Source organism: Ornithorhynchus anatinus, chromosome 8, assembly GCF_004115215.2.
Source record: "Ornithorhynchus anatinus isolate Pmale09 chromosome 8, mOrnAna1.pri.v4, whole genome shotgun sequence".
Lineage (NCBI taxonomy): Eukaryota > Metazoa > Chordata > Mammalia > Monotremata > Ornithorhynchidae > Ornithorhynchus > Ornithorhynchus anatinus.
Window position 1 is genome coordinate 12,297,696 of NC_041735.1, and position 14,465 is coordinate 12,312,160.

The 14,465-nt window shown below is 44.2% G+C and overlaps 1 long non-coding RNA gene and 1 pseudogene across 1 annotated transcript in view; one reads left to right on the forward strand and one right to left on the reverse strand.

Moving 5' to 3' along the window:
• The window catches only part of LOC114813678, a 223,803-nt gene that overhangs the window by 103,224 nt on the left and 106,114 nt on the right, over positions 1-14,465 (reverse strand). The window lies entirely within an intron of this gene.
• LOC114814108 lies at positions 1,971-2,078 on the forward strand (annotated as a pseudogene).

Consider the following 14,465-nt stretch of genomic DNA (forward strand, 5'->3'; position numbering starts at 1 on the left):
TAAGCCATTGGAAGGACGTGGGGCGTACATACGATTAACAAATAAACTTTCCAAATGAAACTGGATTTAGCTGTGAGTACTTCTCCATCAGGTCTTAAGTACCAAAGCTAATTAGAAATCCAAGAGAAATACCTAGGTGATTCAGGGAAAATTGACCTTTGCCAAATTTTCTAGGTAATAGAGATGGCTTCCAGGCAAATCTGGAAGAGCGGACTCCGGGGCCCCGCTCACTTGGGATTGGTGCCAGAAGCGGCCAGTTTAAGGAGCAGAATGAGTGCTGCGGCCAAGAGCTGCAGTCCTTCTTTCGGCACACCTGCCCTCTCTCTCTCACCTTGGCACAGTCCCCATGTCGTCGTCTTCTCCCTTCGGTTGACACAGTGGACCATCTCTGCTCTGTGTCGTCCCTGCTCTCCATATTCTCCATTGTCCATGTGCTCTCATGCTCTCCTTTCAGCACTGTTATCCCCTCCTGCCTGCTGTGAGACCCTGTTCAAGTCACTTGCCATCTCTGTGCCTCAGTTTCCTCACCTGTAAAATGAGGATTAGGTACCTGTCCTCTCTCTTACTTAGACTGTGAGCCCTGTGTGGGACAGGGACTACGTCCAATCTGATTACCTTGTATCTGCCCCAGCACTTGGTGCATAATAAGTGCGTAACAAATACCACCATTATTAATATTGCTGACTAAACACTTAGGGTGGATCAGGGTGATCATCTTCTCTCAGTTCAGACTCAGACATTCCATAGTCTTCTCATGGCGCTTACACCTGCAGAAGGAAATATCCTCCTCACACAGCACAACCCTGCCTTTCTTAATCTCGCATCTCTTAGTGCTCGACTAAAGCTGACTCCTGGGAGGGCAGTTTCCTTCTGAAAGAGAATGTGCTGGCTGTTGGGTAACTTCTCTGTGCCTCAGTTCCCTCACTTGCAAAATGGGGATTAAGACTGTGAGCCCCACTTGGGACATGGACGATATTCAACTTGATTTTCTTGTACCTACCCCAGCCTTTAGTACAGTGCCTGGCACACAGTAAGCCCTTAACAAATACCATTAAAAGATTCCCATAACAACAACAAAAAACCCCCAAACCTGAGCCTTGCATGGTGCCCAGGCCACTTCTGGATTGAGTGCTCCTCTAGGAGGGGCATTCCCCTGCTGGGGCTGAGAGCTTTCACTCCTATAATTTTGGAATCCTCCTCCCACGTTTGCTGTGATTATAACAATAAAACATGACATTTTCACGAGGCCTTTCATCTGAGCATCTCAAAGCACTCCATAAACAGAGATTAATTTGCATCTCGACACACTGGGAAGAGAGGGTTCATCTCCTTTTGCCTCTGTTTCCCCATGGGCACAAAGAGAAAGGACATTTGCCCAGGGTTATGGCTTTTGGGGCCAGGTAAACAGACCCAGCCCTGCTCCTGACTTTCAGTCCCAGTCACTGTCCCAATTAATCAGGGACATTTGTTGAGTACCTGTTGTGTGCTAGACCCTGTACTAAGGAGAGTACAACCATAGCATGACACATGTTTCCTACCCTCAGTGAGGAAGACAGACAAAAAGCATTTACAAATAGTGAAAGTGGAGGAAATACAAGACAAACAAGGAAGCAGCAAGGCCTAGTGGGTAGGAGTCGAGGGACCTGGATTCTAATCTCAGCTCTGCCACTTGCCTCCTGCGTGACCTTGGGCAAGTCATTTTACTTCCCTGTGCCTCAATTTCCTCACCTGAAAATTTGGGATTCAAGATCTCTTCTCCCTCTGAATTAGACTGGGAGCCCCAGATGGGACAGGAACTTTATTCAACCTGCTGATCAATTAATTAATCAATCAGTGGCATTTCTTGAGTTCTTGCTGCGTGCAGAGCACTGTACTAACTGCTTGGGAAAGTAAAATACAAAAGAATTAACAGATCTGTTCTCTGCCCATAATGAGCTTACAGTCCAGATGATCTTGTATCCACCCCAGTGAGGTTAGCACTGCCCTTGAGAAGGATGGAAGAGGTCCTAGTGGCCTTTACAACACACATATGGTTAAGGCATTGCCACCTACTTCATGGCATCTAACCAAGTTTTACAGAAGCAGCGTGGCTGAGTGGAAAGAGCCCGGGGTGGGGAGCCAGAGGTCTTTGGTTTGAATCCCGGATCTGCCACTTGTCAGCTGTGTGACTGTGGGCAAGTCACTTAACTTCTCTGTGCCTCACTTACCTCATCTGTAAAATGGGGATTAACTGTGACCCTCATGGGGGACAACCTGATTACCCTGTATCTACCCCAGCGCTTAGAACAGTGCTCTGCACATAGCGCTTAACAAATACCAACATTTTTATTATTAAAGTGCTTGGCACATAGTACGTGCTTAACAGATATCTTTTTAGAAAAGGTTGAACTTGTCAAAAAATAATAGAATGTCCAAATATACTTACATACATCAGCACTGAGGTTAGGGCAAAAGTACTGAATGCCTAGAGTGGAGATTCATCTGGTACAACTGGGGAATTGGGAGTTGATTGAGGAAGTCTTCCTGGAGAAGGTGGGATTTTTGAAAGGAGAACTTTCAAGATAGAAAGATCTGTGGACTGTATGCTTCTCCCCCATCCCCTAGACTGTAAACTCTTTGTGGGCAGGGATTGTGACCGCCAACTCTATTGTACTGTATTCTCCCAAATGCTTAGCCCAGTGCTCTGCACATAAAGTAAGTGCTCACCAACCACCACTGATGGATCGACTGACTGGTGGATTTAGAGGGGGAAGGGAGTCCCAGCTCAAGCTAGTTATTGCTCTGCCGCATTTGAGAATTTCTGTCGGAAATCCGGGTGTTGCTTACAGCGCCTGGAACCCTGCTGCAATCTGGGAAAGTGAAGCTTGCCTTACTTAGCTTGTTGGAGAGAGGAGAGAGAGAGCAGCCGGGAGCATAGGCTCACAGCCAATAAAATGGCTCACATCCAAGGACTTCACCTAAGTCTCTCCATTTGCTTAGTGTTTATCCAGTGATACTGTCTAATACTTTTTGATAACCGAAAACCCGAACAGGAGCTCTGAAATGGAGACAGCCCTGGGGTCCGAAGGGCAGGCTTTCTCCCGAGAGACTCCGCAGGCCCCGTCTCCACCCCCACCCGGAAGGCCACGGGCCATCTTCATACGGAGCGTGTGCCGTGCTCGTGGGCGATGGCCGGCAAATGTCACTAAGCGCAGATACGAGAAGGAGCAGGGCCGATGGAGAGAGTAGGCCAACTCTGTAGGAATATCTCATTACAGATGAGGGAGAAAACTCAGATTGTTTCTTTGATTTCCCCCACCCTGCAGGTTAGCAATCCTTATGTGGCACTTAAACCAGATCAGTGGTTATTAATCAATCATATCGAAGGGTGTGGCCAAGGCAGCAGCGGTCTGCTCTTTTTCATTGTCAGGACAGGAATGCAAAGAGATAGAGCGGAAACTTCTGATTTGTATTCCAGGGATAAAAATGTCTCTGGGGCACTATGCCTGCCCACTGCGCCCCAGATCGCCAGATCCTCTCGCCACTGGCTCATGGTCTTAATCCCCACTTTGCAAGTGAGGGAACTGAGGCACAGAGAAGTTGAGTGACTTGCCCAAGGTCGCACAACAGACAAGTGGTGGCACCAGGATTAGAACCCTTGACCTTCTGATTCCCAGGCCCTTGCTCTGTCCACTCCATCAAGCGGTACTAAGCATTGGGGTAGATACAAATTAATCTCTCTAAATTGAAAACTCCCCTCTAGACTGTAAACTCATCCTGAGCAGGGAATGTGTCCGTTTATAATAATAATGTGTCCGTTTATTATTATACTGTACTCTCTCAAATGCTTAGAACAGTGCTCTGCACACAGTAAGCGCTCAGTAAATATGAGTACAGGAATGAATGAACTGCCCTGATAACGAGGTTGAGACTTCAGGCTGGGAGTTGCATCTGGGTCAAGGCAATAAATAGACAACGGAGGCTGAGGGAGGAATCTCGTTGGCTCCGTGTCTTTGTAACAGCAATGTCCAATGTCCCCATTTTGGAGATTTGGAGGTGCTGCCCCTCTTCTGTGGGAGAACCTGGTGATGTTCTTTGACTCCTCTTCACTCCTCATCATCAGCCTGTGCTACTTCAATGAACGTTACAGCTCAGCTGAAATGAGCACCCTTCTTTCCATGACTTTGATTGATGGAGTGTGTGTCTGTATTCACCTGTTGAGTGCCTGAGGACCATTGGCAACAATACCGAAAACGAGACTTAAACATGAAATCATTGCCTCGAGTGTGGGAGATGGCAAACACTCTCACCTTCCTTGTAGGGAAAAAGGTACCTTACAGATTCTTAGCACCCCAGGGTAAACCAAAACACATTCAGACCTTAGCCTTCACTGTATTCTCCAGCCTTCACTCAGTCTGATTTCCTTTCCTACCAGGTGTGACTGATCGACCCAGATAGGACACACAAGCTAAGGAGACAGAAACAGAGGACGCTCATTATAAGCTTTTATCTCACTCGGGATTCTGGTAAATATGCTAAACACTTGACCCAGGTCTTGTGACTCATCAATCCTCTCTGGTAAAGTTCTTATACTTCACTGAGTCTTCTCCACTCTAGCCCAGAATCTTAGAACCAGAATAGACCTAGAGCTCATTCAGTCCACTTGGGAGCTTCCAGGGAGGTAAGTGTCTGAATTTTTCAGGACCTCAATCAATCAATGGCATTTATTGAGTACTTACTAGGTGCAGAGCACTTGGGAGAGTATAGTACCACAGAATTAGCAGACGCATTCCCCGCCCATAATTCATTCAATAGTATTTATTGAGTGCTTACTATGTGCAGAGCACTGTACCTAGCACTTGGAATGTACAATTAGGCAACAGATAGAGATAATCCCTCCCCATTGACAGTCACAGTCTAATCATGAGTTTACAGTCTAGAGGACATGGGGTTGTATTTCTGTTTGAACAAAATAACCAAAGAGAAATTCTCCTCCGACCACTTTCTTTCACCTGGGCCTCTACGTCTTCCTAAAAGCTACCTCCTACAGAGACATTCCCTACCTAATCATCCCACCTTCAGCCCTCTTGGGGACTTATTCATTATTGATTTAAATCATTTAACTGGGGTTTACTTCTCTTCCACACTTTTTTGCTCTCTTCAATACTGTACAATCAGCTCTAGAATGCAGACTATGCTTGTGAAGAGCCCCATGATGAGGATTCACACTTGGGAACACCATTTCTTCCAACACAGAATTCTATCCAAACATGCACCGTTGGAGACTATTTCCTAATTCCTCATCACTATTCCTCCAAGTAGGAGATCTGTGTCTATTCTTTTAAATTTGATAAATTCTCCAACATGCATCTGTTTCTTTACCACATTAGATGATAGCCTCCTTGAGGGCAGAGATTCATTCAATCGTATTTATTGAGCACTTACTGTGTACAGAGCACTGTACACAGAGCACTGTATTAAGTGCTTAGATCAGAATTTGTATTTCTGAATGATGATAATTATACCAATGATAATTATGGTATTTATTAAGCACTTACTACATGCCAAGCACTGTACTAAGCACTGAGGTAGATACAGTACAATCTGATTGGGCAGTCCCTGTCCCACATGGACACAGTCTAAGTAGGGGGGAGAAATTGGGTATTTTATCCCCATTTTACAGATGAGGTAAATGAGGCACATAGACATTAAGTGACTTGCCGAAGGTCACATAGCAGACAATGTCAGAGCCAGGATTAGAACACAGGAACTCTGACTCCCAGGTCTGTGATTTTCCATTAGGCCTTGCTGCTTCTAAGCACCTAGTACTTAGTTGGCACTCAACAAATTCTGCTGCTGTGAATGATGATGATTGTTTACCCAATAAACAATACAGAAAGCAGGGGAGGGAGGGGCGTTCTTTATCTGTGCCCACAATGATGGTCCCAACAACTGTATTTTTTGAGATCCTAATGTGGAGGGAGCACTGTACATTAGGAGACATGATCTCTGTTCTCAAGGAGCTTACAGTCTAGTGAAAGAAATCAAAGAAATTTCAGCTAGAGAAAGAAACGAGTGGAAATAAGGATATGTGGATGCGTACACGCATATGTTCAGAGTGCCCTGGGTGGTCGAAGACATAGTTGGATCAAAAGTGTGGAAATGGTGGTTGAGAGGACATGAGCTGGGGAGAAGGACATTGATGGAGGAAGGCCTCGTGGAGGAGGTGGGATTCCAGAATGGGTTGTAAAATGGGGAGAACTGGGATTTGAAGCGGAAGGGAGTTCCCGGCAGTGAGAAGCTTGTGAGCAAGAAGTCAGCGATGGGAAAGATGGCAAGGCACAGTGAGTAGATTCGCCGGGGAAGAACAAAGAGCATGAGCTAGGGTGTGGTGGGAGAAGAGAGTATATAAGGAGAAGAGAGTGTATAAGAAGAAGAGAGAGCGCTGGTTGCCAGCCTTAAAGCCAATGGCCAGAAATTTTGGCTTGATATAGAGAAAAATGGGTAGTCATTGAGGCTTTTTTGAGGAATGGGGAAATGTGTGCAGAATTTGTGCACTTGTAAGAAGTGTTAATAATTAGAAATTACAGGTCAATGCCAATAAAAGCTGCAAACCCTCAATTCAGTTTCACCATTTATTTTCCTGTCTCCCGTCCCTAGCCTGCCCCTGTTCTAGCAATTCCTTGTGAAAGATGGATTTGTCACAGATTCTTACTCTGATTGGGATGTCTAGGGAGAGATTCTTTGGTACATGAAACTCCCACTGCTCTTGGCCTGAGCACAGGGAGTTATAGCCCAATTCTTGAATTGCAAATCAAGGGTATTAGAGTCACACATCAATTACTCTGTCAATCATTATATCCAAGCTGCTAGTAAAACCCTGGAAAAAAAGAGAGTGGGAGAAAAAAAGGTTCCCCTCTCCACCAGGGTCCATGTGAAAGGTGGGCTCTAGTCTCATGATTACGGACTATTTTCCAATTTAAAATCCAGTCCCTCCACACTTGTGGTTTTTCAAAGTGTAATTCCTGGTATGAAAATACGATCAGGTTACGGAGCCTATTCGGTGCCAGGGGGATTGTACTGTTTCAAACTCGGTTTTCAATCCATCAGTGGATTGAGCCCTTATTCTGTGTAGACCCCTGAACTAAGTATTTGGGAAAGCACAGTAGGGTAAATAGAGTAAGACTGACTCAAAACGTGTGCATGTGCGATACCTCCAAAATATATTTTAAACAATCCCAGAAGGCATACATTCTAGCTTTCACATTCATTTCCGACACTACTGAATGGGCAGGTAAAAGGTAGAGTAGAATATGACTGCTTATTTGTGTGGGTTCCTCTGGGGGCCCCAGCTCCTCAGTTTCCTGGACTTTATGCTCCAAAGCCACTGCTGGCCTTTTCACTCATAATACTGCGTGCTTTACCTAGGTTCTCTAGATAACTGTAAGCCTAGTGGATAGAGGATGGGCCTGGGAGTCAGAAGGACCTGGGTTCTAATCCCAGCTCTGCCACTTGTCTGCTGTGAGACCATGGACAAGTCACTTAACTTTCATTCATTCAATCGTATTTACTGAGTACTTACTGTGTGCAGAGGACTGTACTAAGTGCTTGGGAGAGTACAATACAACAGTAAACGGACGCATTCCCTGCCCACAACAAGCTTACAGTCTTTCTCTGTGCTTCAGTTACCGCATCTGTAAAGTGGAGATTTAGACTGTGAGCCCCATGTGGGACAGGGATTGTGTCCAACTTGATTAACTTGTATCTACTCCAGCGTTTAGTATGGTGACTGACACATAGTAAGTGCTTAACAAATACTATAAAAAAATACTATAAAAAAATGTACAATATAATGTTACATTATATACATGGTACATTCATAGCACTAAAGGAAATCTCCCAATACGGCTACCTGATGATTACAGGCATCTGACACTAGCGTTTTTAATTAATGTCAGGAATCAGTCGTAATAAAAGGGTCAAGGTGAGCACCCACTTTTAGTAACAGCTTCAGTACTTATTGAGCACCTGCTAAGTACAAAACACTCTACCGGGAGCTTTAGGAACTTGCCAAAGAAGTAAAATCTGCAAGCCCTGCCCTGGAGGAGTTTATTGTCTAATGGAGAAACAAGCAGCTACAAATTGCTGAGTATTGCATTATAATCTCCTAAGAAGGTAGTGCAGTGCTCTGCACAAAATAAGCGCTAAATATATACCACCGATTGATTGATTAATAAGAATAAGAGGATTCTAACCATAAATTCAAGATCACCAGATTATTATAATGAATGGCTCAAGTTTCATTACTAGCAACACCTCAGCCAGACTTAAAAGTGTTCATTTAACCAATAATCAAGAATTTCCCTTGAATCACTATAAAACATAACCCTGTGGAAGGGTCCTGTTTTCTTTATTTGTCTCCCTCACACCTGGCATTTTTGCCTTAATATTGCCAAAGGCAATTTTCTGGCAGCTTTCTGGGTCTCCCCCACCTCCCTTTCTTTCCTCAGACCTCTCCTTGCTGTTTCCCAAAGTAACTCTCCTGTGCAGCTCCCATTTCAGTGTCCTTTGGCCTCTGGCAACTAGTGACGGTCTAGTTAGTGAGCAGCATCCAAGGAGTCATAAGGTTTTAAGGAACTGGATGATAGTAATAGCTGTATTAGTAACTGTGCTATCTGTTAAGTATTTACTATATGTCAAGTACTGTTCTAAACTGGGACAGATACAAGATAATCAGGTTGGACCCAGTCCCTGTCCCACATGGGGCTCATGGTCTCGAAGGGAGAGAGAACAGGTATTTAACCCCCATTTTACAGATGAGGAAACCATGGCACAGGACGGCTGATGGACTTGCCCAAAGTCATACTGCAGGTACATGGTGAGACGGGATAAGAACCCGAGGTCCCTGACTTCTAGATCCAAGCTCTTCCTATTACTCCATGCTGCTTCCTGCTTCTAATCTGAATACATGCTTGGTAAAGAGTACATCCCTATGGCTCTCTAGGCACAATAAGCCCTATTCTCCCTCTGGGAAGGGGAAGAACAAGGCAACTTAAAACCACAGTGGCTGACATCCACCATTTAAGAAATAGGAAGAATTGTCCCACCATCAAATGTGTGAAAAACACATGGGTACCAACTTTAAGACTGGGCCTGAGGCTAGGTGTCTTCAGGGGGTTTGTAATGACTCCCCTGAGGGTGAGAAAATAAGGTTAATATTAAAGATGTAATAATCGTAGTAAAACCAGTGTTAGCTTTCAACAGTACCCATTCCCCATTTGGAAACTCTAGGGCCTTGAATAATGCTATTGGAAATTCAGGTAGCAAATAGTTCGTTTTGTTCAAGGTAGGCTGATTCCTCAAAATGTAAATGTCATTAGAGTCCCATCCTCTTAACTGGATTTACTAGGAAGGAGCAACCAAATAGGAAACTCACATCAATTAAAATTTAATATGCAAAAATCTCTACTCAGTGATGGTCATAATCCTAGCCCGGTGGATAGTGGTTCAAAAAAGCCACTTATCCAAATGATGGCCATCAAAACAAACTAGTTCTCTGAAGAGACAAGAAGCTATGGCAGATTCTTCTATTTCTTAAGATGACCAGAGGTCCTTCTATAAGCAGGATTAGCCCATTTTTCAGACTTTTGTTCCGGTCTCAAAGGACCTTTAGGGAGTTGGGGATAGGTGGGGGAGAGGGGAGAGGCAGAAGTGGGACCAAACAAACCCCTCAGCAAGGGTGGTGCTGTTCTCCGTCATAACAGCCTGGCAGAACTATCCAGGAAATCATCACTTTGAGGGATCATATCTACAGACTATGTTATACTCTCCCAAGTGCCCAGTACAATACTCTGCATACAGAAAACATCCAATGAATACCACCATTGATTGACGAGCCAATATTTCCAAATTGGTTAAGAATAAATCCCAGTTAAGGCTACTAATACCTACCCTTTGACAAAGCGATCACTTCCAGCACTCTCCAACTCACACCCTTGCTCACAAATACAAAGGATTCATGTAATTTTCTTTATCCCTATCCCTAGCCTTACTCCAGCCCCATCATGAAATGTCCTGAATTCTTTTTTTAACCTAAAGTACTCCTGGGTAGGGCCGTGCAAAGACAAGATTAAAGTCAAATATTCCAGGGACATGTTTCAACATCTTTTACCAATATTTTTGAAATTAACATCTACTACCCAACACCCCCTCCTCCCGACCCACTTTTTTCCATCAAAAGTCACTTCCTTCAGAGGTTAGGAATCAGATTCCAGGCCACTCTCTGGAGCAAATGGCACCATTAAACCCTGTCACAAGTCTATATTTTTTATTTTGCCTCTTCCTACCACCACTTATGCACTTGCCTCTGGCAAATTCACAGGAGAAAGGACTCCTATTTCCATCAATTAAATAATTGGTTTTAGGGTCAGATCAAAGCATGAACTTGGGGGAGGGAGAATGAGTATTTATTAATTGCTCATTGGGTGATTCACTTCATGATGTGTTTGAGTGCTAGATGAAGGTACAGTTTAAGCTTGATGAGATTATTATTGATCCAGCGTGACCCAGGAGACACTTATAAAATCAAACAGAGAGTATGGGTTATGCCAAATGCAGGGTCATGGCTAAAATGGTCATTCATCTGGTTTTACACTGGACAGTCTGATTTTTGGCTGGTCTGTCTCCTGTCCAGTACTGATATGGCAACTGACACCATCATGGTCAATATTTTCCTTTTAACGGCCCAGACTCCCTTGCCCTCAGCTCCCACTGCGGAGACCTATTGCTTTGGAAGTGTATCCTTGTTTCCAGGGAGCTGGGAGGTGAAGTCAATTTCTTTAGAGGAGGGGAATGGCATCCTTCCATTCCCTATGAGATCACATCTATAATTTATGTAATTTATTTCTATTAATGTCTGTCTCCCTCTAGACTGTAGGCTCATTGTGGGCAGGGAACGTGTCTGTTTATTGCTCTATCGTACTCTCCCAAGTGCTTGGTACAGTGCTCTGCACACAGTAAGTGCTCAAATACAAATGAATTGACTGACCGACCCATGAAATGCATGGCTGTTACCTCGGGTCGGCAAAGGCTTGTCTACTATCCATGGGTGCTGTCAAGGTGGGCGGTGGATCTGTAAAACTTCCATGTGGCCCTGGATAGAGCTGGGAAAGTGTCGGGGGGGGGGAGCGGGGGAGGCAGGGGTAATCAGCCAAACCAAAAGGAAGCTCTGCTACCAGAGGATGTAGCAGAAGTCGGAGGCTCTGCCAGCCTGCGGGAGCTCGGTCACCAGTTCTGTGCCACCAAAGACCCTCAGGCTTCCATGACACAGGGCAAGAGTTTCTGCCAGAAGGCCAGAGGCTGACAACCTGACTCCAGCCAGAGAAGCTTGTGGAGCTGGGGGCAGGGTGGGGTCTCTCCAGGCAGTAAAAATAATAATAATTATGGTATTTGTTAAGTACTTACTATGTGCCAAGCACTGTTCTAAATGCTGGGGTAGGTACAGCTTCATCAGGTTGGACACAGTTCCTGTCCCCCATGGGGCTCACACTCTCAATCCCCATTTTACAAACAAGGCCCAGAGAGTGAAGTGACTTGCCCAAGGTCAAACAGCAGACAGGTGGCGGAGGTAGGATTAGAACCCAGGTCCTTCTGACTCCCAGGCCTGTGCTCTATCCACTAAGCCATCCTGCTTCTCCAGTACTTTTAGCCAGACAAGATCCTATAATGATTGTAGCATTTGTTAAGCACTTACTCTATGCCAAGGAGTGTGCTAAGAGCTGGAGTAGATGAAATACAATCAGAGCAGGCAGTCCTGCCCTACATGTACCTTACTGTTTTAAGGGAAAGGAGGAATTTAGTCCCTATTTCACAGATGAAGAGATGGATTGGTCCAGAGAAGTTAGGTGACTTGCCCAATATTGTACAGCAAGCAAGTGATTAAGAGCCAGGTCTCCTGACTCCCAGTCCTGTGCTCATCCCCCTAGACCACGCTGTTTCTCAGTTCCCCGCATTGCTACCATCCCTCAGATCCCCTGATTTGGACTAGGGTGGGCTCTGACAGGAGCCAGCACTGTCCTTGGCCCTAAATGTCAAAAATGTCATATTTCCAGTGACCCGAAGAGAACCAGGCCATGCTTGGACCAGGCGACAGAGAGGGCAACACTCTTTGGGAAAGGTGAGGTGCTGACGTTGAGCTTGTTCAAGACAGAGTTTTTTCCCCCTATGAGGTAACCAAATGAAATGCACCTGGTAATAGGGGAAATGAAAAGTCAGTATTCCCTGGAGGAGAGCAAACACCAAGGCTAGAAAAATTTAAGTGGAGGGAGGAGAATTTTCTAACTGCTCTTGTCATGTCTAAGCAGCTATTTAGTGTTCATTAGTAAGAAATTTTTCCAGCTACTCTCTCCAATCTCACAACAAAAGTTAATAGTTCAGGACTTTTTCTGGGGGTAAAGCATAAACGAGGGCCGTCTTTAGGGTTAAAATGTTCAGGCTCTCCACAAATGATAGCTATTGGGGAAAGTCTCTTCTAAAATATTCAGATATAAGGCTTTAGGATAATATCTTGGGCTGAATGGTTTAAGCAATCACCTGCCTAAAGGCAGGGGGATGGACTAAATGACCTCTTTTAGTGTAGGATGCTATAATCTGAAGAGAGAATGGCTACTGCCGGAAAGCTGATAAAGCTTGCTGAATTATGAAATAATATTTCATTCATTCTTGGCGAGTAACTAGTTAGGTCAGTTCTAGGCTTTGACTTTAGAGTGCCCATTTACAGCTTCTTCTTCTCTCTGTGTATTGGGAAGGAGAATAAGGAAAAGTTTGCAATAAAATTGTTCATAAAGTAAGTTTGGGTATCGAGTGGTTGGCTGCACATCAAGGAATGTCAAAAAGGAGTTTGGGCTAAGAGGCCACATTTAATATCCAGGTGATGTAATAATAGTATTAAAACCGATTTTTATGAAGGAGACTTTCATATAGATGTATCACAAAATGCTTCACCTGACTAATAACATAGTTAGGGAATTAAATAATAGAGTTCAGGTTAATAATAAATAATAACTAATGATAGGTTGTTGCCATCCGGGTTAGTGATGAATCAGTACTGAATCCTTGGTGGTATTAATTGAGGTCTTGGAACTTGCAAGCTTGGATTACTGTTCACTTGGATATAATGTGAGTTATTGGAAGTGAATCTTTAATATGAATTGCTCCTTCAAAGGTTGAGTATTGATAGGATGTTGGTAAATCACCCACATTTTCTATTTTTTCTTAAATAGGTTGGTACATTCCACACTATTCACAGAGACATCGAGAGTGAATAGACTGAAAAAGGTCACTGCTGGAAAGAAATGTCTTTCACTTATTTTGGGAATTTGCTATGTGCTACACACTGAGATAGACTAAAGGTAATCAGATCGGACCCAGTCACCGTTCTACATGGGGAGCTATCCGGATAATTAAGGTCAAAATGTAATTTTACCCCAATTATCAAGAGAATTAATTCACGTAGATCCAGTTTTTCTCTTCAGTACCACAGATTCTCTTTCAAAGGCTGGTCCTGTATGGCACGAAAGAATAAATTGATAATTAAAAGCCAAAAATCAATTAATTGTATTTGCCTAGCACATACTTGGTGCAGAGCACTGTATTAGACTCTTGCTTGGGAGAGTACAACAGAAATGATAGGCACGTCCCTGCCCATGAGGGGCTTACAATCTAGAGGGAAAGACGGACATTACAATGAATTATGTATATGAACAAAAGTGCTGTGGGGCTGAGGATGAGATGAATACCAAGTGCTTAAAGGGTACAGATCTAAGAGCATAGGTAACACAGAAGAGAAAGGGAATAGGAGAAATGAGGGCTTTTAGTCAAGGAAGGCCTCTTCGAAGAGATGTGATTTTAATGAGGATTTGCAGGTGGGGAGAGGGGTGGTCTATCGTATGTGAAGCAGGGAGGAATTCCAGGCCAGGCGGAAAAAAGTGGGCAAGGGACTGGTGGTGAGATAGATGAGACTGAGGTCCAGGGAATAGGTTAATAAGAAGAATAATAATTACGGCATTTGTTAAGTGATTACTCTTATCCAAGCACTGTTCTAAGTGCTTGAGGTAGATACAAGGTTATCAGGTTATAAACAGTTCCTCTCCCACATGGGGCTCCCAGGCTAAGTAGGAGGGAGAAGAACAGCTAATAAATCTCCATTTTTACAGTTGAGGTAACTGAGGCACAGAGAAGTTAAGTGACTTGCCCTAGGTCACAGAGTAGGCAAGAGGCAGAGCAAGGATTAGAACCCATAGCCTCTGACGTCCAGGCCTGTGCTCTTTCCATTAACAATAACTATAATAATAATAGTAACTGTGGCATTTGTTAAGCATTTACTATGCATCAAGCACCATACTAAACTCGGGACTAGATACCAGATAATCAGGTTCCACCTGGGGCTCCCAGTTGAAGTAGGAAGGAGAACAGGTAACTGAAACCCC